This window comes from Xenopus laevis, chromosome 1S (assembly GCF_017654675.1).
Source record: "Xenopus laevis strain J_2021 chromosome 1S, Xenopus_laevis_v10.1, whole genome shotgun sequence".
In the NCBI taxonomy this organism is placed as follows: Eukaryota; Metazoa; Chordata; class Amphibia; order Anura; family Pipidae; genus Xenopus; species Xenopus laevis.
The window spans coordinates 136,869,257-136,890,620 of record NC_054372.1 but is presented as its reverse complement, the minus strand read 5'-3'; the positions used below and the strand labels follow the sequence as shown (position 1 = coordinate 136,890,620).

The following is a 21,364-nucleotide window of genomic DNA, read 5'->3' as shown; positions in this document are numbered from 1 at the left end:
AGTCCCACACGCCACTCCTGGTTGACATACAGTCATAGTCCCAAGAGCTCTTTACCCCAGGTAGCATTAACTGCCCCCTTTACCACTCCTTTGGATTATGGCAGTACCTCTTGCATATTAAGCACACGATCAACACCTGTCCTCACACAGGGGATACATGCTGGGACATTTCAATACCCTTTCCTCCGGCCAAAACTCACTTAGGGCTTAAACAGAACATCCACAGCATCTCACAAGAAACTATAATCTTTAGGCCAGCTTCAACACTCATCCGAAGTTTGAGCATATGCTAGCCTCTTTCACAGGAATCCATTACCAATTACCAGTAGTGATCGGCAAATTTATTCGGCAGGAGCAAATTCGCAGCGAATTCCCGCGTTTTGCAGCCAGCGAATTCATTTGCAAAACTGCCACAAAAATTCTCCAGCGTCCAAAAAAAATGGCGTCCAAAAATGGCGAAACTGGACAAATTCGCCCATCACTAATTACCAGGCAGCACCTCTGCTGCCTCCAAGCTCCAAACAATTATCGGGTTTCCATTATCCCTGAACCCACCAAGGGCACCATCATCCATGAGGTTTCTCTCTATAGCCTGGGGCCTTTTGCTGCAAGGACCCCAGCCAAAAAAAACTCACTCCACCCTGGAGTGAATAGGAAGTAGACTGACCCTGAGCACATGGCAGCTCAGCTTTTTATACTTCTTACACAAAAGTGAAACCTTCTGGCCAAATCTGAAATCTGCCAGGGCAAACTGTACTGGGGAATAAAGGAATCCCTCCGCCTCCCAAATTCGGTAAAACACTTAGCTGGCTACAGCAGGGGGGTTTCCAACCACGTGAGATTTTCAGACCATTAACCATATGGGTCCCTACACCAATAACTGCTTAAAACATTTCAGCTGTATTTATCTTTTGTTCAATGCAAAATGGAAAAGGTGCATTCGATTTAGTTTTTAATGTAATATTTGCAAAACAGCTAAACAGCAGTTGGCACATTCTTTGTTTATAACACTAAATACTCTGTTTAACAATTCATTCATTAATAACCCAATTATGCTGCAATGTCCCAGGGCTTGAAAAAAAAATTATCATAGCATCTAAAAAAGAAGTCTGTTGTTAATGGACGGTAGGGAGTTGTACAAATGGGAAAAGCAGTTATTTAGTTAAATGCAGAGATTAACAATATCTTCCTGGCACCTATGAATGCCCACAAATTATGCTAATTATCTGAAAAATATGCTGTTAATTTGTTTTATGGCACTTCATGTAAGTGAATGTTTATTCTTTCATGCACTTTCAGAGCATGTACTTATTATAAGAAATATCAAGGACTATGGTATGCACACATTTGATCCTTGCTACTTGTGCCTGAGGTGAAAACAACCCATTGTGCTCTTTTCCCATTTTCCCCCTCCATGGGTTATTACGTTTCAATTTCTAGCAAGAATCATGGGTATTGATGTAAACAGCAGGTCTTTCCCTGAAATGAAGGGGAACAGTCTTTGTAGGTTGTGGAGTCAAGTAGTCATGATTAATTGATACTTGCACAATAGCCATAACAAGCTCACATAGATACAGGCATTAAAAACAAGTAATTAACAACTAGTTATAAGGGTTCCATTTATTTTTAAATGTAAGGCATGTTTTTTTTTCAGTATTAGATGGTAGCATGTTAAAGGCATTACTTAAGCGGAACATTTGCACAAGCAGCCTAGACACTAATTTTCATGGTGTTAGGAAAGATTATTTGCTTCTGCTCAGCACACAGGGAAACAGTAGTGTCTGTGTTTAAGGAACAGAAGTAAAGAGAATTAGGAAATGGTGTATATTGCACTTGAATCATGTTTTTTAAGTAAACAGTAAATGTTTTTACCATTAAGGGGCAGATTTATTAAGGGTGGAATTGGGAATCCCTATCCCTATCAGGGAGCTGTTATCTGGTTACCTTCCCATTGTTCTGCTGATGGGCTGCTGAGGGGGGGGATAAGGGAGGGGGGTGATATTTCTCCAGCTTGCAGTACAGCATTAAAGAAGTTTATCAGAGCACAAGTCACATGAATGGGGAGCTTACAACCTAAGGTCCCTATCACATACATGCTGTCAGGAATCACCTGTAATCGAACTCTAGACTGTGTAATGAACACTACCTGCACTAATCTCCAAAGTACATGGGTTATGTCTTCCTGTTCTTCTAACTTCTCCACCTCCCTCATTTATAACATGTGTAAGCAATATACAATTAGGCTCCTATATGAGCCTGCTTCTTACAACCTATGTTGCTTGATCATTGAGCTCCCTTGCTTGATGCTACCAGTTTGTCTGGTCCCTTCTTGCCTGTTCCTTAGTTCCTGAAACCTTGTCCAGTTTCTTGCCTTGCTCCGTGTGGATCTCCTGGTTTGACATCTACCTGTTCTTTGGATTCCTCCTTGCCTTCAGCCTGCCCAGTCCGTGGCCTGTTTGTTGGACTCTCCCTGTTTGTTTGCCAGCCCAGACCTCTGCCTTTATTAGGGATTTGTTTGTTTGCCACCTGCCTCCAACCACTGGCCTGGTATAAGGACTCATGTATCTTCTTATACTTTACACTGATCCTGCTGTATTGTCTTTCTTCATTAATAAAATCATCTTTCAACTTAACAGCATGTGCCTAGCATCAAGTCAAATACGCACTGTACCCATGTTATGCAGCAAATAGGCTCCTACCAGCGGAACCCATGCAGACACAAGGAGAACATACAAACTCATTGCAGACAGTGCCCAGGCTAGAATGGAATTCAGGACCCCAGTGCTGTGAGGTGGAACTGCTTGCTGCCTAAGGGTAACTGGTCCTTGTGCAAGATATCCAGCTTTGTATTATATTTATCTCCCCAAAACATCAATGTCTGCTGTATTAGTCCCTGGCGTTCTGCTAGAACTGATGTGATTGCCATTGACTTTTCTCTGTGACTTCTCTATCCATCTTGTTTCCGAAGCTTTTCCTTGGGAAAAAATAACTACGACAAAATGTGACAAAACATTAAATTTAGCATAGGCCTTATACATCAGGACTTACAAGATGCATTACCATATCTTTATTAAATATAATATTTTAAACAGTATTGTAGTTGAAATAGTTGCCAGGCATGAAGTTAGTTCTGGTTCATGAAAAAGAGAGTAGTTAAATAAGGTAACATGTATGAAAATAGTACATGGGAAACAGGTGATTGTCCTGCATTATTGTTTGCACATTGCATATTTCTGCAACTCTAAAGTGCATGGTGACCAAGGACAATAGTCCTTCCAGTTTAGCAGGTTTTTTTTTAGTAATCTTGAATTCGCAAGAACACCAGAAAAAATGTAATCCTAAAATAAAATTCTACCATATGATGTGTTTAAAGGCAAGTGCCTTTTTTTTCTTTTGTGATTTAATACACAACTATTCTTCATTTTGTATGTGTGTTTTTATAAAATATTTTAATTAAACTTTTTGTTGTTTTTATGTCTTTTATATGCAGTAGGATTGCCAAGGTCACAAAGGAACAAAGGCATCTGATTTAATGACAAATTTGTGTCGGACAGAAAAGGGCCTGAATATAACGATAAATAAGAATGCCAATAAGAGTGTAGCTTCAGTCTGGAGTCTGGTTGCTAAGGTCACCAGAAATATAGAATTTTTCTTTTTGACAGTGTTGGTTGGCTAGACTTCTACATCTATTGCATATGATGAAGATGTAATTTTGTGAACAAGAAAGTGTTAATAAAATGATTGTACTGCTGGGAATACTTCTGGATTCACCAGCTCAGGTTTTCAAAAATGAGCCCCTATGCAAAGAGATAATGCATTGTCCATCCACACATTGGTCAAGAACTAAAACATACGACCAGTAGTAGCTGCTATTACAAAAATTTAATACATTTAACCATCAAAAAGGCTTGAAAATAATTCTGTCTATACTGGTAGCTAACAAGGTACTTGCAAGGGCAAGTGATGCAGTCCATCTACATTTATACATTTTAGCTGTGTTTCTCAATCTTCAAAGCTGTCTGTCGAATAAATTCAGTTGATATTTATTATTCTAAATCATTCCTTTAGTGTATAACATCATCAAACTCTTTTTAAGGCTGAAAGATCTTCCATCCCTGTGCCTCATTAGTCTACAAGTAAGTGAATATATGATTGGAGAGGCTGCCCTTTTGCAAATAACTTTGAAGCATGTGAGCCCAACTATAAATTGTATAAATCATTAATAATGTTTACCAAAAAACGTACTTTAGATAAGGAACGAAAAAATTATGAAATATTTAAGTTTTAATTAAAAACAGAGTTTGTTTTATTACAATTTACTCATGCTAATAAGTATTTAAGAAGTATTACAAGCGATATTTTATATTCCTTGAAAAATGTTAGTAGGTTTTGTCATTCACTGGGGAAAAAGCATTTTCTATTCACATCTTTGAACTGAAGCTCAGAAAGTCAGAGCTGGAATAAATTATCATTAAATGAAAGTCTGCCCAAATTGTACAGATATTGAAAGTTGCAAATCCTTTTTCTATTATCTGGTGAAATTAAATTCATAAACACAGATTCCATGGCCTTTACAATTGTCATACAGAATGTAATTAAGACTGTTTGCTTTTCTTCATAGAATACACAACAGAACAATTTAGCTAGCAGGATGCATATTGCTTTGCTTTTCATAAATCACCTTGTCTACGGGTTCAGCCACTTGCTAGGCTGGAAAGACCTTCAGTATGTACCAGCACCTTCAGGCAACAATTATTCTTAAACTGTGGTAATGTTATATACACACACTAATTGTACTTCAAGAGCTATTGACTGAAATCCTGCAGTCAGCAGTGTGCATTTACTCACACTAAATTATCAGGTGTTTTTATATAACCAAAGAAAGGGTAAATGTAGGGATGTAGCCCAATCCAGGATTTGGTATTGGGTTCGGAAAATCTTTCATGAAAGGTTTGTGATTTGGCTATATCCCAAAAGTTTAGTTGTAGCATTGATTTGTTTTAATACATCAATGTATGAGTGCAGCTTCATAGTACCTGAAAGGAACAGTAATCCCTAAAAAATAAAAGTGTTTTAAAGTAATTAATATATCATACACTGTTACTCTGCATGGTAGAAGCTGTGCTTCAGGAAGACTACTTCCAGATTGAATGGCTGCCCCCATGGCGATACAGCAGCTTTGCTAAATAAACTCTAATCTTTTTGAAGCAAACATGCAGCTTTTACCAGTGCAGGTCAACACGACATTATAATTTAATTCCTTTACACACTTTCTGTTTTCGGTGTTACTGTTTCTTTAAAGCTCCCACAGGTGCCTAGATACAATGCCTTGGAACGTGGATTAGCCATGAATCTTTTCAGATTTTGCATCCATATTGCAAAACACCCACACTGCCCATTTCCTATAACAACATCACCTGGTACAAGATTTAGACCAAAAAAGGTGCTCAGAGTGCATATTAAATTACAGAGTATAGTGCTTACTGCATGTACAAGCTAACTCAACACCCAGGGGGCAAATGAATGAAAGAGATATAGCAAAAGGCGTCTTTAGGCCTAATACAACAATCTTATGATATTTAATAAAGGGAAGAGATGTCTACTGGTATCTTAGACCATATGTTGAAACAAATTGTATCACAGGCAGCAAACCACTAAAATACACAGATCTGCAAACCTATTTGAGTTTTACTGCATTCATTTTATTTCTCTTTTTATGCTTTGCGTTTATTTGATTTTGTTTTTGTTATTTGCTATTTTCCTTTTATGTTGAAGCGGACTCTGTAATTGTAGGGTTGATTTTTCATTTCACAAGAAATCATTTTTAAATTAAATTCAAAACAAAATGACTAAGTCTAATTTTCAAAATGCCATCTTTTCTATGCAGGCCTGACTCATACTATTAGAAATTTGATATTCAGTCAATGGAGTCAACTAAATAGTGATGGGCAAATTTTTTTGCCAGGCATGGATGTGCCGTGAATTTATTCATTGCCACCTGTGAATAGTTTCACGAAACTGCCGCAGAAATTTGCTGGTGAAAAAAGTCGCTTGTGTAAAAATTGTTGTGCATTAAAATTATTTTGACACCCATTGACTTTAATGCATTTTGACAAGAAAGTTGCACGTGTAAAAATTGCTGCGTGCATAATTTTTCAGCAAAGTGAAAACAGATTTGCCCATCTCTACAAACAGAGATAGTGTATCTATGGATTTAACTTTCAACTGTCCCATAAGATACCCTTTCTTGGTCTGGCTTTATTGGAACTGAACATGCGCTAACTAGATCACATGATTAATATAATTTCTCTGAAGTAGCAACTTTGTACTTGTTGTGGGAACACCTATACTAATCAAGAAAACATTCTAAATTTGCTCAGCAGCAATGGTCAATTAATAGCCATTTGTCATTACCTCATTACCTAGACCACCCACCTCCAACATGCCAGTGGCATTTTTTAATTATTTTTAAAACTTGTTTTTTAAAGGGATAAGCCTACAACTGAGTTGTCTACAGTATTGGGGATGTCATTTTAGGTCCAAAATCGTGTATCAATTTATTTTTTTTAAAATCCAAAATGGATTTCCTTTTAAAAATGTAAACTACACTAACGCTACTCTGTGTCAGATTTTATGCATTGTTAAGATTGATATTAAGTAAGCTACACATATATATTTTATTGTAAGAGCTAACAAAAGAAAACACAAAAGTGAAAGAAATGATTTGATACTTTTCTAGTTTTATATACAGAAAATAAACTATAAAACAGCAAAGAACCAGTACGAAATATTGGAAAGCCTCACAAGAACTAAGTAGCTTGTTACTTTTACTCATTATGTAGAGCACATCTTGCCCAAGGGAACTGGAATTCAGGTATTGTGATTGTTAGCCTTGTTTTATATACACAAGGATACACACACACACTGTTGGAATATGTTTTCTTATATTCAGTGTCGGACTGGGATGCCTGGGGCCTACCAGAAAACCTTTGGCCACAGGCCCACTCTCCAATATATTTTTCCTTTTTTGTCATTCACTTTCTTTATTCTTTTAATCACTTTTCCTCAAATATTATCAGTCTCTACCTCCATTTCTTCTCTGTATTTGTATATAGAAATGGGGCAACTGCTGTTTTATAGGATACAATACAAATAGTTGGGTGAGTAGAAGGGCCCACTGACACCTGGACCCACCATTTTCCTGGTATCCCGGTGGGCCAGTCCGACACTGCTTATATTCTGTTTTATTGTTATGTTTATGTTGAAAATTACAATATATTTTTAAGAATAATCTGAAAAAGAATTCATGGAAATACTCCCTATTTTGCTTAATATATATCTGTACATGTTTCCAAAATAAAGGTGTCAGGTATAAATTAAATGCAGAGATCTCTTCATAAAAATGGCTCAAATGCGGTGTTGCTTTTGTTGAACTGTAGACAATAAACTGCTAGGAATAAATTGGAAGAATACAGTACAGTATTCTTACACTATTAAATTAAATTATTTAAAGTATTCACTGAAAAGTGACATGGTTGCCCCCTGATGAGTGCAAATGTACCACCAAGAAATGTATTGTCACTGAACAGGTGCTGTACACTTAAATACACAGATTTGTTTTTATGAAAATGTCCCTACAGAGATAATTACCATTTCCTTTCCATTCTAAATGCTATCACAAGCATAAAAAAGTTTGCTTTCTATCCAGTTTCATTAAAAGGAATGATGTCTTTTTTGTTAACTCTTCAAACTCATAAGCTTGGATCTTGATTTTTTGCACATGTTGATGATCAAAACACTACATTGTTCTTCATGTAGAGTCACATGATGGTTCTTACATTCTATTAATAGCAGTATTTTCAATATCATTGCTAATGCTAATTTTTTGATTGTGTTCAAGTTTTGCATATTCTAACATTAACAAATAATGTAATATTGTTCCGTGCTTATTTGTTTTCATAACATTCGAGTATTGGAGAAACTGGAAGAATTTAGGGTGTTTCATGACAAAATTTCCTTCAGCAAAGTAATAAGATATTGTAAATAGCACAAGGCATCGTTATGTCAATGTAGAAAATCTTGCAATGCAATGTTTCAGCATGGAACACAGCCTTCTTTTATTAGGTTCTAACAAAGAAAGGATAATTTGTAAGTGCAACACAGTTTTGGTGCAGTTTTGACACCTTAAAGGTAGCGCTAGCTCCTTGATTTCCACAAAACGTAAAACCCACAATGAAAATCCACTAAAAGAATCAGGTACAACCGTCATTTTGATGAAAATGTAGGGAATTAAGTAGACTTTTTGCCACCATTGTGTAAACATGATTGCCTGCGTTTTAATGCATTGGCTGCAATTGCTTCAATCGTATCTCAGCAATAATGCTGGAATTGCGGGAAAATCCTGGATTGTGGGAAAAAAAAACAAGATGACTTGCTCCCTAAATTGAAGTTTGTGTCACTGCAGTAAATAAACCCTATTACACTGACATTCACCTTCATTGCACCTACATTTATATAAATGGGGACATATCCATGTAATACAGTTACGAAAAAGCTTGGGAAACAATACATTTAAATCAAAAGAAACAGAGAAATAGCTTTTCTAATCATGCCAAGAAATAATTAAAAAGCCATGAAAAATGATTTGCTTGTAGATCGTTAATTTCATACAGTAAGCTGTAGTGGAATTATAGTATTTATTAGGGTTAAATAGCAAAGTCAGTTAATATCCGTCTGGCATTGAATTTGCTAACCTATTGTGTGTTTATGCAGTTTGCTCCATAGTTTAATCACAATTCCCCTATCTTCTTGAATCAATAAAGTTAGTTGTCTGTATAATAATCTTTAAAACGTATGTAAAAAATCTCTGTATCGACCCATTCTTTTATTCTAAAGCTAAACGATAAAGGTTGTTGCTGTGACACAATGCCCCAAACTCAGTGGAGATGAAAAAGCACCCATTTCTTTGTCACCTTGCCAGGAGAAGACCCTATATCTTCCTTTCTCCTTGAAGTTCTATGGCATGATACACACCTATATCGGCTCTTCCCTTGTCTTTTTCCCTACCCCAGAATTTCAAGTTGCATGCTTTAAACAAATGGGGCCCACAGTCCTATTGGAATGAGGGACAAGCCACTTTAAGGTCAAGCTACCATTTCAAATCAATAAGAGGGGATGGTCCATACTGGGAAAAGGGTTAACCTCCCTGCCAATCAGCACTGGTGTTGTGGAAAGTGGGATGAAGCATCTCAGAAACGGATAAAAACTGTGAAAAGGGGATGCAAGGAAATGACTTCTTCCTTTCTTAAATGCTGCTATATTTAAGAATCGCTTAGGGTCTCTGTGCTGCTATATTTAAGGATTTTGTAACGGGAATCTGTGCTCTTTATATCTCTGTGCAACTTACAAAGACTCTGTTATGTCATATTAACTAAATGATTAAGCTTTTTTTTTTTTTTAAACTTCTCTTTATTTCAAGTTGTATCTCCATATAAAATAAAGGCATTTATGTTACAATGTCATTTTTTTGTCACATTATATATTGTCATAAAATATAGCAGTATCATATATACAATCTATACCGTGTCAAAGAATAGAGCAACAACTGAAAGAGTTGGTCAAGTGAGGTCAAGCAGACCAACGAGTTTAACTAGGTCAACTAGGTCAACTAGGTCACCAGGTATGTCCGCCTATTATACACAATAATTTAGTTCAACTCAATTTTACTTAACACTTCAGGATCATGTGGTAGACAGTGGGTCTGCCAGTCAGACCATATTTTGTCAAATTTCGAGTATTTGTGTTCGTTTCTGGCTGCCATTAACTCCATGTTTGCTCTAGAATCGACTGCTATTCGTATTTTTTGAAAGTCCATCAGACCAGTAGTTCCAGTTTTTAGCAATCATAAGTGTCGTTGCATTGAAGAAGTAGAACAAAAATTTCTTCTTAAATTTTGTGACCGTGTCTGGTAGATTTAACAACAAAGCTGCATCCGGTGTGTGTGGGACCCCATATTGTAAATCAGCATTCATCAGGGTGATAATAGTTCCACAACTGATGGACAGGACCACCACAGGTGTAATAATATTCCTTGATGTCCACATCCCCTCCAACACAAAGAAGAGCATGTCTCCGTTATTTTGTTTAACTTTACTGGTGTGAGGTGCCATCTGTAAAGCAGTTTTTCTATGCTTCAATATGGTTGGTGCACCTAGCAGCACTGACGAGGGTTAGCTGAATCTCTTGCCATCTTTCAGGGGGTAGTTCTATATTGAGTTCTTGCTCCCATTTAATCATATGTGGATGTTTATGGTCTGGCGGTAGTGTAAGTAAGAACTTGTAGCAGTCTGACAGAACTCCTTTGACTTGACCTCCAGTTTTGCATAGGTATTCAATCCTGCTCATATGTTGATGAGGCCATGCTCAGAAAATGTGTGAGTCTGAGGTATTTGTAATAGTTTTTCCGACACAGTTGGTATTTTTCCTGTAATTCTGTGAATTGTCGATAGGTATTTATCAAATACAAAGCAGAAACTACCAATATTCCTTTTTGTACCCAGTCTTGCGGATCTAAATCCTGTACCATAAATTTCACATTCAACAATGGCATGTTTGGTGAAGGAAATTTCCCCATATTCTTGTTTTTGTATAGGGAGTCCCACTGAGAAATGATAAATTTAGTTGTAGGCAGTAAACTTAAATTTCGTGGTCTGTTCTTGGCTGGCAACCATAACAATTGGGAAACGGTTAAGTTGGAGAGGGTACAATTCTCAATGTCTAGCCATTGTTTACAGCCAGGGGGACTATGCATTCTTACTGCTGTCTCTAAAAGAGAGGCTTTATAATATTGCGTTAGGTTGGGCAATCCTAAACCTCCATTACTCGTGGGTTGTTGTAAAACTTTAGCTGAGATGCGGGATCTCCTAGATTAAGATTTTTTTAACCAAAAACTCATATATATGCTGGAGCTTAACCATTCAGGGTCTGTCACTTGTCTCTAACCTCCATAACACAAAATGGAGTTTGACTGCTTTAAGAATTTAAACGTATTCTGATGTATTGTTGTAAACAAAGCAAGAAATTATTTGATACATGTGTCAAGCCATTAAACACATACACAGATGTCAGCAAAACGAGGAACAACTGAATTCACCAGACTAGTACTTAGCATAGCTGCCCCTTTAAAAAAATGTTTACCACTCTAACTGCTGACAGTGAAGCATAAATAAAAAACAAGATGTGCTTGTCTGTGACAAAAAATAGTAAACAGTTTAAAACATTAACAGCCTTTTCTGATAAACAATTATGTATTGCCATTCCTCTCCTCATACTTACATTAAGTTCATTATGAGTATTTCACACTGTAGTTTCAATGAATGCATTATCTCAGCAAGGGGGATGATAAATGGGGAATTAATGAGGACATTGTAAAGTTTTCAAATTAAAAAGGAAGTTTAATATTTACCTGGAAAAGAAACAGCAAACAAAACATGTTTTGGCCATAAATGGAAGATAATGTACCAGATCACTATTAGCATTGTTTAATTTAAAAAAAAGATTAAAATCAATCACCAATTACTCTAAATTTCCCTAAAACAGCATTTCTAATGGCCAGCCTTCACACAGTTTATATGGAAATTATCTTAATTCTGAATATGATATCGACGGTTTTGAGTGTTCGCCCAGATTTCAAAGGCTAATTTTTACTCTGAAGTACCCAGGACTAGAAGCATAAATCATGGGGGGATATTATGATATAAGCCATACATATCCAGGTCTAGTAACCCAAATCGACCTACGAAATGTTTGGTTTTAAAGAAGAACTAAACCCCCCAATGAGAAAATTCCAATCTACTATCTTAGATAGTCTCCCCTCCCTGTTTCCTACCTGCATAGTGCATTATTCCAGAAAAAGTCCCTGGACAGCATGCTCAGCTATTTGTGCAGAGTAATGCAGCAGAGCTCATGGGTGCCATTTTCCAGGTCTGCTCTGTAGGGGAACACCGTATTTCGCTAATGCGCAGTTAGAGCAGTCCAGTATTCATACCAACTGCTCATGCGCAGCAAAGTTCTGTGGATTGCTGAAAGGAAGGAGGAGGACCCCAGAAAGGGGGCAGGCCCTGGCGCGGGACATGCAGCCAGACCCCATTCCCTCCATACACCAGGAAACGGTCGAATTTACGGCCGCATTTTCCCAAGAACACAGTGGCTCGCGAGCTGCCAGGGGGCCCTGAGGGGGTGCGGGCCCTGGCCCAATTGCACCCCCTGCTCCCTCTTTAGTTACACCACTGGAGGACCCGAAGAAGACCAAAGACCCAGAAGATGGCGCGCATAAGCTCCGCTCCACTCCGCTACTCTGTGTAATTAAATGAGCATGTGTCCAGGGACCCTTTTTGGAATAATGTATTATGTGGTAGGAAGCAGGGAGGGGGGACTATCTAGGGTAGTAGATGGGGCTTTTCTTATTGGGGGGGTTAGTTCTCCTTTAATCATAAATATTAACTGGTTACTAGACCTGTTGCAAAGTGTATGACTTTTATAACAATACCTCCATGCACTAAATGAAGACACTGGAAACATATGCTTAAAGAAAACCTACCTTGCTTTCTAGTAGGTCTACATTCTGGCGCAACTCATTCCGAAACTTTTCGGATTTTACAAGTTTAATTGCTGTGATGCTGTGATTTCATCCTAAGGAAATAATCCACAAACTGGAGTTAGTGGTAGAGTAACTAATCCACTATTGCCACACCACATGGCACTCTGTGTATCTATATACTGTACATGAATCAAAGTGTGTTGCCTGACTCTTATAATTGTACATACCTGTTTTGCCTTGAATTTTTCCTCATCAACATTAACTGAAAGAGAGGAGCGAATATGACAGATGATTTGCCACCACGTCCAATGCCTAATCGAATAGAACTTCCTAATGTTATTCTGGATACATTTGAGAGCAGTCAACTGAATCTGGCAAAAGAATATGAGAATATAGTACATTAACTTTAGGATTGTGTATTCAGGCTTTATATTTTAACAATTTACCACATGATTAATATCTGATTTGATATAAAATATCTGATATTTTTCCACATACTGAAATTTAAACAGGGAATTCATCTGAAAATTAACTTTTTAAGGACCCATTTGGGCCATTTATGAAGGACTAGGTGCAAATGCAACAAGGGTATAAAATTATTTTTTACAGTCCCATACACTAAAGAGGTGCATCTAGCCTTTCCTTGTTTTATCATACTAAACATTTATTTTTAAAATGTTCTGGCTCTCTACAATAAATGTTGTAGAGGCTGGTATTCTGGTAGGGTAGTGGTTACCATTTCTGCTAGCATATTGAGACTGATTTCCAACAATGCACTCAACAAATGAGAGGAATTTATATGCACTTTGCTATGTTTAGATTTATTCCAGATGCTCCTCGCACATACCAAAACGACACTACCAAGGTGTTATATGTGTAGTTGTATATAAGAGTCTATCGTAAAAAAAAAAAAGTAGTGGTGCATAATAAGCAGCTACAGCTACAGAACTCCAAACTATGTGGCAAGTTGAAAAGTGGGTGGCAGTAAATGTTTTACATGAGCATGAGTGAACCACTGAGCACAATCCATTTTTAAAAATGTTCTTGTCTTTAGATTTTTGTACTTCTGCCGACATAGAAATCCCCGACATGCAGATTGTAGTAGGCTCATTTTTTGTGAAATCATCTTCTCCCATTGCTTCTCTAGTTTGGAAAGCACTCCTGCTTTCATAAAGACCTGCAGAGAAAGCCATATTGAGTATGCATATACCACTGGAATAATAACTTTAGTATCTTTTAGGGCAGTGATGTCCAACCAGAGGCTTGCAAGCAACACGTTGCCCACCAACCACTTGTATGTTACAGGTGCTTATATTTGAAATCCTGGCTTGAAGATGAGTTTTAATTGCATAGAAAACAGATGCACTTCCAAACAGAGCCTCCTGTAGGCTGTCAGTTCACATAGGGGCTACCAAAGTAGCCAAACAACCTTTATTTGGCACCCAGGGACTTTTTCATGCTTCTGTTGCTCCCCAACTCTTTTCACATTTGAATATGGCTCATGGGTAAAAAAGGCTGGAAACCCCTGTTTTAGGATATATGTAGGGTAAATCACTATGCTGGTTTTCTTGAGGTTCCTTCCACTCATTATAATTTGACTCTTTGGGGGTTATTTATCAAAGTTCGAATTTATCTCAATATTTTCTGCTATGAACTCCGTCCAAATCCACTCGGGTTTTTTACGCTTATATATTATTACATTTTCCCGAAAATTTGCTTTGTAGGAAAAAATCCAATTTTCACGAATTTTTCGTACTTTTTCATCCGATTTTCAAGCATTTCACGATTTTTTTGGTAATTTTCACACGAAAACTTTGGGGTATTGCCCGAAACCCAGCGCACATCAAAAAATCATTGGGACTTTTCCCATTGACTTACATGCAACCTCAACAGGTCTGAGATGCCGGATTTTCAGATAAAGACTTTTCTATCCTCGGGGTTTAATAAATTCCGAAAAATGTTTGCTTTTTTAAAAGACTGATTTTATATTAAAAAATAACAAATTTTCCGAGATTTTTGCATTCGGAGTTTAGTAAATAATCCTCTTTGAGTCAAAAGTATCAACTATAGGAAATTCACCAGCTTTAATACTAGTTTTATCCAATGAAGCAAGACATCCATTATTTAATCCTGACTATATTTTATATTTTTTTATTAAATGAGGTGATCACACAAAGATAAATAACAAGCCAGTTCAATAAGGTAGAAAGTCTGCCCCTGTCTCACCATTTGTAAAGTGGTCTTCTGTGATTGCTTTAAATCCAGTATCTCTAATCACATGTTTTCATTTTTTCTGCAGCATTTTAATTTGTATTAATTATCTTACAAGTCAAAAGAAGGTTTGCCAGTTAAATTTCTTTTTGTTTACACTTTGGGCACTAAAACTGGCCATACACTGGCCTATACTCTTGTATCTGACAGTTCCTTATCTGTTTATGCACCTAGCCACATATTGCATCAGTAGATGAAATTGTCCCGACTGTTTAATTGATGAACCAATGTCGATAGAAAAAAATATATCAGTTCATCCATGTAATCAGTACATGTATAGCCAGCTTTAAATACTGTGTTTATCAGACTGGGACATGTTACATTTATATTCTTATAGACACTTTCACTGGGTTGTGTAATCATTTTTTGTAAATAACTTTGCACTGGGCAGGGTAATAAGAGCATAAGAACCTTAAAATCGGTAGAAAAATCTAGTACAAACCTAAAGAAATCACATGACAATGTAAACGGTAAACGTTTGAAAGTGGCCTTCTTTTGAACTTGGTTATAAATGTTAATTAAAAAAAAAATAATTTTTAAGGCATCTTGATAAATAGTTCTTTAAAAAAAAAATTGCATTAACATTGATATACCTTGATGTACAGCAATAGACACCATAGACAATTAGTGACAATTTGGTGACACCACAGACCACTTTGTGTGTGTACTAGAGCTTTTATGAGACAGGCATGGCCACATGTGACTTATGTGACTCCATAAGTGTTTTGACCCATTTAAAAAAAAGAAATTAATACATATATGGGACTTGTTATCCAGAATGCTCAGGATCTATGGTTTTTCAGATACCAGATTGTTCTGTATTTTGTATCTTCAAACTACTTTCAGTCTACTAGAAACTCATGTAAACATCAAAAAAAAACAACATACTGGTTTTGGTTCCAATAAGGATTAATTATATCTTACTTTGGATCAACACAATGTGCTGTTTATTATTGCAGTGAAAAATGAAATACTTTTTAAGAATTTGGATTATTTAGATGAAATGAAGTCTATGGGAAATGGTTCTGGATAACAGATCCTATACATGTATTATTCATCTGTGGAAGAGTTGTGCATGGAATGGAATGTCCCTGTATGTTTCAATCTGGATAAAAAATTTGAGATCAGTAAATTCTTAAAAAGATGCATATTAGATGGTGAATTAACAGGGAAACCTATAATTATATTATTTTGCAAATGATGGCAAACAGGACCCTAAATGTTATCATTATATTTTGTATAAGCAATAAACAAACCTTTAGAATATTAATCTAAATCCATTTATGTTGAAATGTAGGCTAAAGCCTTCAGGCTGAGCAATTAAGAGGTCAACAACATAGAGGGGCTAATTTGGTAACATAGTTGTTTAACTGCAACAGTGCAGCTACCCATAGCAACCAATCAGCAATAAAATGTGATTGGTCTACTACGAGTAAGCAAATGAAAGCAATTATCATCATTGCTTGCTATGGATAACTGCACTGGTCTTGTTTATGAGAAGGCAAATTTGTTAAAGGTATAACGCATGCATGCTCCACTTAAGATTAGTGATAAATATTTCCTTTTTTCAGCAAGAATCAGATTACGTGCCTGGCTGTGCCCCATCACAACGCTCTTCAAGCAGCTGAAAATGTTCTGCCAGGGCCTGAAGAAAAGCAAAAAAAATTGTTTTAGAAAGAAATTGCTTATTCCGGGATACAGGGATAAAGTGTACTATATTCCACTGTCAGCAGGCTATGATTACATTTTACACCAGTAATAAAAAAGCTATAGAGAAGGGAATTAAATGTGTCTTGTCAAACAAAACCCATAGCTTATGCAATAATACTGAAATGATTGTCTGTTACATATATAGTTTAAAGTAGTGTCATAAACCAGAGGGAAGATATGATAGCGGGTGAACAGCTTTTAAAGTGCAGGGAATTATAAATAATCTTGAGAAACATCAAGCCCAAATATGACTGAAAGGCATTTTAAAGCAAACAGTGGGTGCTGTCAATAGAAAAAGGAAGTAAGATATGTATTTTGGACAAAGTTACTAATGGAGAAATGTAATGGGGAGAAAAGTGCACAAATAAGAACAAAAATTCACATCTTGCTGTGCATCATTATATCATTTTATCATATAATACTTAATATATATTTTATCATACGATTTGTGCTGTGAGCATTTTAACCCCACACAGCACATTGTTTAAGACCTACTTGAAGGCTGTGTATTTTTTGGCACTAAAACAATGACTTTCTCAGTAAGAAGTTTTAAAAAGAGCTCATTTATGAAAGCCTTGCAATATGCAAAGTTTTAGTGCCAAATAATCACATTTAGATAATCACATCCAAATAATCTTTTTACTAACAATGCAGTACTTTCCATAATGTCCAGAGCAATGCACCATTATGGACACAAATAGCCATTATTTGTATTAAATCACCTAATATTTACAGTATACTTAGCTTCCCCCTGCATCTGTGTCTAAAGGTTGTCACTTCCAGAGTGCAGCTTCCAATTCACTTGGTACATCAACTGACACAATCCACTAAAGGGAACGCTGTACTTGCCACCAGGTTCAGGCTAATGGTAATTCCACACTTTTGTGTGCAAAGGAATCATATTTGCATTGCACAAAATATTTCCAATAAAGACTTTCATGGACTTTCCCTATCAATAGTATTAACCCTTCAGATTAATGCAGGGCTACAACTAGAAACCAAGGGGCCCATATTACTTTGTTTCCAGTGTTCTCCCACACCAGGGGGACATTGTACTTATCCCACTATTCTACGGCCCCTGGGCAGTGACAACAAAATAAAATAGGGCCTTTCCTTAAAAGAGGCTTGATGGTCCAAATGTTGCCTTTTTTGTATGTTTTTGTGCCAAATAAGTTAATTTTACAACACTTTAATCAATGTGCATATGGTTATGACCACTTGGCCTCCAGCACAACATAAAAAGGTGTTTTTCTTCAGAGGTGTATCCTTAAAAGAGAACAATCTTCTAAAAGAACTAAGCCTTGCTATACCCCATAAGCCTTTAACAATGAAGATATGTGCCTCTGATGATGCCTCCAATAGATCCCCATCTTCTTTTCTGCTGATTCACTGCACATGCTCTGTGCTGCTGTCACTTACTGAGCTTAGGGACCCACTCAAAAAATACAGTACACATAGGGGCAAATTCACTAAAGCGTGAAGCGGCTAACGCTAGCTCATATTCGCCAGGGTGACGTCATTTCGTTACTTCGCCGATTTACTAACGGGCACTGGCGTAAATTCACTCGCGAAGTGGACCTACTCTAGCCTTATGCCTGGCGAAGTTGCGATATGGTGAAGGGACATAACTACAGGCCCGGATTTGCGGCAAGGCCGCATAGGCCCGGGCCTAGGGCGGCAAAAAAATAGGGGTGGCATGCCGCCCAGCCGCATTATGGGGACGTGTGCGTCCCCATTCAATAACAGCAGCTGCGCCAGCGTTTTTGTGCAGGCGCGCTGGGAAGGGGAGGTGTCGGTGGTCGCTAGGACCGCGCGGCCGCCTGATCGGACCGCGCGGCCTAGGGGCGGCCGGCAATGAAATCATAACTACGCTAATTCTCTAACTTGCACATTTTAATGAACGTTACCTCTTGCACCAGACTTGCCTTCCCAAGAAACGCTTGCGTCTTTTACTTTTTTAAGGGGGATAGGCTGAAAACGATTGTAAATTTTTTTGGGGGTACCCTCATTCCCCCCCCCTGACACCTTAACTATACAGTGGGCACATGTATAGGGCAAAATAACAACTCTATTTTATTTTATGAAGCTTTCCCAGGCTTGTGTAGTGTTATGTATTTGCTGCTACATATACGTCCATAGCACTTTAACTTGGCGCCATATGCAAATTAGGCATCACTAGCGTAACTTTGATTTGCTTGACGAATTAACGTTAGCGCAACTTCGCTACCTTTCGTCTCCCTGAGCGCAACTTTGGATTTTACTGTATTAGCGGCGGCTGACGAAGTGCCGCGAAGTCTGCGCTAGCGCAGCTCCGCAGGTTAGTGAATTTGCCCCTAAATGTCACAATGCGAGAATGATTAGTAATTAATTCAGATTCTCATTAACTGGCAGCTCAGAAGCCTGTGCATTTAGTATTTAAATGTATTTTTAGTAGAAATTATTAATCAGCACTGGAGCAGCAGCTAATAAAACATGTGAACCTCATTTTCTGTTTGATAATTTGTGATGGCCCCTAAGCTTAGCCTTGCAACAGTTCCTCCTAGCCTACTGAGTGTGTTCCAGAGACTCCTAATAAAATCCAAAATGGTGAGCTCCTGTGCACTACATTGAAGATGTAAAACATTACAGATTCTGAAACATTAGTGTGGTGCCGTAAAGTTCAGTATATAAATAAGGCATTTCTAGCCATATTCCATTTTTGGGTTTACTTCTCCTTTAAACACTATATATATTCATTTCTTTTGAATCTAGCAGGGCTTACAGTACTTCTTTCTCATTTTAGATTTTAATTTTAGTTTAGGAGATAGGTAGTTGTCCAGGGGTTGGCCAGCTGGCACCAATCACATATAGCAACACTTTACCAAGGAAATACTGAGAACTACAGTACGTAACCAGTAGCTTTACAGAAGTACCCTGTTTAGCAGTACAGATATTTAAAGAAGCTATTACTGCAAATCCTGTGCTCAGCATTTATATTTATTTACTCTTGTCTTTATTTACCTCCAGGCAATGATATATTTCATATAGAATCCCTAAAGAACACAGCTTTTCTTCTACTGGAAAAAAATCTATCTAGATCTTATTTTAGATAATTCTATGACAGTAATAAGCCAGTGAGACAGGAAAGTCAATTCAGTGATAAATGTAGCGTAGGCAGGAAAAATGTTCATTGGGGGACGTTCAGCATTGTGGCACAATAGTCTATTTTTCCATTTCAAATTCCCATTCCACAATTTCAATATACCGAAGCTAAGTTGGCTGTTGTTACTGAAAAATCATGAATTTATCCTTGAAAGTCCTCCTGTGTTTTGTTTTTCAATATTGTTGGACTTTATCTGGCTATAAGTGAAGCATCATCACGCCAAGGTATCTTGTATCTTGTCAGATTCCCTTTTACATTGCAGCGCCTTGTACAGCTTCCTTCCTGAGCACATGAGATAACATTACTGACCTTTACAATGTAAAAAAAAAGCCCTTATTAAACCCTATGGTTCTAAATGAATGTGCACATGTGTATCGACAGTGTTGCCCAGAGTAGCATGTGGAGATGCATTATTCATATCTGAGCTGGCTTTAAAAACTGTTGAATATTTAGCAGCTCTCTGAATTTTAATTTAATAACACTGTAGGGTTTTTTTTGGATACTGATCGCAGAAATCTGCTGTTCAAATAAATGGCTCTAATCTTTTCCTTGCTCTTACTTGCAAATAATATACGCCAACTGCAAAAGCCAGAAAGCATTGCATTTTAACAATATGTGAAAATCTATTCAAATAACCTAGACTGGCAAACTCTTTTATTTTCACAACCTTTGTGGATTTCCTGATCTGATGCATTCAAATGATTGTCCTGTCAATAAATTGAGGGAATTATAGAACTACTCTGTCAATAGAAGGAGGACTATGTCAGCCATTCAGATTCCTCTACTGCTGCGTTACATAATACAGTACACTCCTACTGACAAGCAGCTAATGAAGAGCATAGCCTCTACTTCTATATTGAATGTCACTTGTTTTTTTTTTTATCATGTGGTGTCATCCACCTGTGTATTCTGCCTTAATGTCCAGTCACATATAATCCATGTGTACTCTACAAATCTAATGGGTGTTAGGATCAGATTTTGAGCCACTGGAGGTGTTTTGGGCTGGTCCTGACTACTCCTTAAAGGGGTGGTTCAACTTTAAGTTAATTTTAGTATGTTATAAAATGGGCAATTCTAAGCATTTTTTCAATTGGTCTTCAATATTTATTTTTTATATTTTTTTTAATTATTTGCCTTGTTCTTCTTACTCCAGCTTTCATATGCGGGTACTGACCCCCATATAATAACAAATGCTCTATAAGGCTACAAATGTATTGTTATTGGTACTTTTTATTACTCATCTTTCTATTCAGGTCCTCTTCTATTCATATTCCAGTCTCTTATTCAAATCAATGCATGGTGCCTGGGGTAATTTGGACCCTAGCAACCAGCTTGTTGCAATTGCAAACTGGAGAGCTGCTGAATAAAAAGCTAAATAACTCAAAAAACACAAATAATAAAAAATGAAAAGCAATCGCAAATTGTCTCAAAATATCACTCTCTACAGCATAATAAAAGTTAATTCAAAGGTGAACAACCCGTTTAAACACTTCTTGTATTCATTCTCTCTGCTCTTTCCTCTGCTGACCTTATTAGTTTCATGTGTAGATCATTATGTAACCAAGACCTTTTATAAGCCTGTCTCTGACCATTGCTCGTTGTTTGGTCATTAAGCTTTATAGCTGAGATCTTTCCCTCCTGTG

The 21,364-nt window shown here is 37.1% G+C and overlaps 1 pseudogene; it reads right to left on the bottom strand.

Moving 5' to 3' along the window:
* The window catches only part of LOC108705073, a 260,667-nt pseudogene that overhangs the window by 142,778 nt on the left and 96,525 nt on the right, over positions 1 to 21,364 (bottom strand).